The following is a 3,065-nucleotide window of genomic DNA, read 5'->3' as shown; positions in this document are numbered from 1 at the left end:
CTCACATAGATTGTAACTTTTTTCCTTGTTGTTGACTGTTTACATTGAACTGTCGTTATGATAAATACTCTTGATTTTTTTGGTTTACATTCTTCCTTGATTTGATTTCATAAAATGGAATTGCTATGTAACTAGTATGCACATTTCCAAACCTTTTAATACCCAGCAAAATTCTCCTTCAGAAATATAGCATGAAATATCCCTTCTATTTATAGTGTGTCTGAATGACAACTATTACTGAGTGTTGTTGTTTTTATATTTTTGATAATTTAATGAAGAGAAATGCATATGTCATTTGAACTTGCATTCCTTTAGTTTCTAAGGAGGCCATCATGGTCAACATATTTTCAGACCTATTTCTGTCCTTTCTTTTTTAAAATAATACAGAACACTTCAATTTGCTCATCATCCTTGCACAGGGGCTATGCTAATCTTTTCTGTATCATTCCTATTTTACTCTGTGCGCTGCTGAAGCAGGCACCATGCCCTTATCTTAATTGTTAGAGATATCAGAGCATCTCATTTCAATCATTTCTCTTTCTAAAATCATAACTCAGAGATCTAAATGGCTGTGGATAGACCTCCATTACATCTTCTCCGTTCCTGGCATCCACGTTCTTAGAAGAAATTAGCTTCATGCTGTGTCATATACAAATATATTGCAAAGGACTATGCAATTGAGATCATGTGTCTAAATATACTGTTGCATTTTTTGGCAAGGATACCTATAAATGTTCATCATCACAATGAGTTTCCAAGGAAATAGAGCAGATAGAATATAATCACATATTTATGAGCTAGATAAACAGCATAGCAGTCCCTTCTAGATGGGTAGAGGTAAATGTGGCCAATCCATGTTTACCTCTGCCAATGTCTATTTTATTTGTTCGTTGATTCTCTGGCAGTCAGTAAAGAATTGGCATAAAGTCAAGAAAAAGAGATAGAGATTCCAAAACCCACTTCTTTTGCATGGAATTAGGGGACTTTACAAGCTGGAAGATGTCTGAATTCCAGATTTACATAGGCTGCATTCTCCCCAACATCATGTCATGCTTTTAAATGGTAGATTCTGGGGAAAAAAAAAAGATTTCCAAAGCCCACTCTAGTTATGTCATGAAGACTTTGGAGTGAAGATTGGAATGAATGAGAAAATAGGCAGCCTATGGACCATAACCTGAAATAAAAACAAGTTCTCTCCTTCTGTTTGTTCTGTCCTTTGAGATTACTTTCAGTTCCCAAATAGAAAGACTGATGCATTAAAACCAGTAATAAAACCACCATGCAAAAGAGCACTCAAATCTGTTTTGAAGATTCTCTAGGTACACAGAGAACTCAACAAACAAATATCCCCCCCACAAAAAAAACACCAAAACTCCCACTTGGAATAATATGTAATAAATGATATTTGGTCAGACAGGTCCAGATGTTGCTATGAATGTGTTTTTTTAGAAGAGATGAATATTTAAATCAGGAGAGTTTGAGTAAAGCAGTTTACCATTTATAATGTTTGTAGACTCATCCATTCAGATGAAGGTCATAAGAAAAAGAGCCCCTCCCAAACCCACCAATGGCTCTTTCTGACAGAAAGGCCACCTTTTCCAGAACTCCACCTCGGGCTCGATCTGCAACTTCACCTCTTCTCTGGGTTCTGGCCTGTTCTCTCTCTCTCTCTCTCCAACACACATACCCAAATACACATTTATACACATCCTACTGGTTTTGTTTCTCTAGTGAACCCTTGACTACTATATATATATATATATATATATATATATATATATATATATATATATATATAAAATATATGTATATTATATATATTATTTCTAACTCAATTAATCTATTGACTTAATGTAATTCAAATAAAATATTGTCAAGGTGTATGTGTATAATTTTATGTAAGTTAAAAAGCATACATTAAAATTTATGTGAAGATTTGAAGGACTTAGAATAAGAGAGCAAGGTGAAGAAATTTTTGTTAATTTATATTAATAGAAAGAATTAAAGTGTTGTGATTTTATGAATTAGGATAATGTGATATTAGGGATAATATAAGCAAATAGATGAAAAAGTGAAGAGCCCTGAAAGGGACAAATCCTAAATGACAAAACTGGTTTAGCTAGTGAGTGGGGAATAGAATCTGTATAATGAATGACATTGAGTCAACTCAGAATCCACATGGAAAACTAAAACTGAACTTCAACCTGAGCCAAAATTAATGGTTGGACATGAAATTCCATTACAAAAACAACATTTTCAGAGACAATACAGAAACACATCTTTATGACCTATGATAGGAGAAAAAAAAATCTTCTTAAATAGGAAACAATAAATGCAACTCATATGAAGACATTTACATACAGGAAAATGAGGAGCTTTGGCTTTTGAGGAAGCCAGAAATAACATCTTTTAACAGAGCCATTGTCATTGCTCACCAAGTAAATGCCTAATGCACCTGAGAAATACAACAGTATCTTTTTTCTTTTGAAGTCTGACCCTTTTCTTGGTCAGTTTGGAAGAGAAGTTATTCAAGAAAGGGAATTATTGAACAGCAAGGAGCAGAAGACCCGGGAGCCAGCAGGACAGCGACACCCTCTTCCCTACGGCAGGGCTACGAGGCACCTGCCAGCCTCCGCCAGCTACAAGACACAACTTTTGGAAAATCATAAAATATACTGAGCTGGGTTTTCTAAATCTTGGAATTGAAAAGAAAGCTTTACTTCTGCTGAAACTATCGGTAGTGGTTAATGAACAGGAAGGGATTATAGAAAAAGTAGAGACATACCCTGCTGGTCTTTGGAATTCTGCTCCATCTAATAATCACTTACATATACTGGCAAATTGGTTTCCAGAGACAGATCTTTTTATGAGTTTAGAGAGGGGGTACTACACCCACCAATGAAGTAAAGTAGAATCTATGCTCAATGGACCATAACACACCCATAGGGAGATCAGTGAGTCAGCACAAATCTCCATTTTTCTAAAAGCACATGCTGTGGCCCTGGCCAGTTGGCTCAGTGGTAGAGTGTTGGCCTGGCGTGCAGGAGTCCTGGGTTCAATTCCCA

General features: G+C 35.7%; 1 non-coding gene across 1 annotated transcript; it reads right to left on the bottom strand.

Annotated features, from left to right (window-relative positions):
- Positions 1-374: 374 nt before the first annotated feature.
- On the bottom strand, positions 375-479 carry LOC136315795 (U6 spliceosomal RNA). Its single transcript, XR_010727582.1, has one exon. It is a non-coding gene; the product is annotated as a U6 spliceosomal RNA (small nuclear RNA).
- Positions 480-3,065: the final 2,586 nt, after the last annotated feature.

Source organism: Saccopteryx bilineata, chromosome 11 (genome assembly GCF_036850765.1).
Source record: "Saccopteryx bilineata isolate mSacBil1 chromosome 11, mSacBil1_pri_phased_curated, whole genome shotgun sequence".
Lineage (NCBI taxonomy): Eukaryota > Metazoa > Chordata > Mammalia > Chiroptera > Emballonuridae > Saccopteryx > Saccopteryx bilineata.
This window is presented reverse-complemented; position numbering and strand designations above follow the sequence as displayed.